The following is a 937-nucleotide window of genomic DNA, read 5'->3' on the forward strand; positions in this document are numbered from 1 at the left end:
AGCTTTTAAGTTTATTACTTACCGATTATGTTTAATTTATTGAACCTAATACATGTATACCAAGGTAGCCAACTTATTTTTGAAAATTCCCCGATTTCGACAATGAAATTCCCCGATTTCGCCCGAAATTGCTTGAATCTCCCCACCCATAGATATCTCCTTATTTACAAAAAAAATAAAAATTTATGTATTTTTATATATTGCTTGTCTTTCTGTTTATTATATTTTGAAAGGTAATTAATTTATGTATTCATAAACCAAACCAAACGTTTATAAAGTTAATTAACAAATAAAAAACAAAAAAAGACATGTAATAAGTTTTTACATACATACTACAGTGGTCGAAAAAATTTCAGTCGATACAAACTTTTTATTGTTATTTAATTTGAGTTATTTTTTGTTTTAATATACATGCATTCTTTAACATAACCTGCATAAATGCAAGCTTCAAACTTTGTGCAATATTCAATTAAACATTCAACAAATTTTAATAAAAAATTCGACCTTTTTTATTAGATTTTCTAGAAAGAGTTTTCAAAGTTTTGTAGCCCACTGAATTCTAATATAATAAAATGCAAATTTTAAGTGGCAATTTGCATAATTTGCAGGGTTGTATAATCAGTAATTTAGTTGCAGTTTCTTATGCAACTTTTTTAACTCGGTATGAAATTAGTGAAGCAAAAAAGAAAAAATTTGTTAACTTCTAATTCCTCACAAAAAAACAGGCAATCTTCCGATTCCCCACGTAAACTGAAACTCCCCATAAAAAACGGTCCTTTCCCCGATCCCCCACCCAAACAGAAACTCCCCGCAAATCGGAGAATTCCCCACGAGTTGGCTTCCCTGATTTATACATATCAGTGTTCGTATGGAATAGTAGCTTATGTCGAAAGGCTGGCTTTAATATAATGCGGCATTCGCAGCATACTACGATTGC

This window comes from Rhagoletis pomonella, unplaced genomic scaffold, assembly GCF_013731165.1.
Source record: "Rhagoletis pomonella isolate Grant_MI unplaced genomic scaffold, Rhpom_1.0 Rhpom_scaffold_00004, whole genome shotgun sequence".
Taxonomy (NCBI): Eukaryota; Metazoa; Arthropoda; class Insecta; order Diptera; family Tephritidae; genus Rhagoletis; species Rhagoletis pomonella.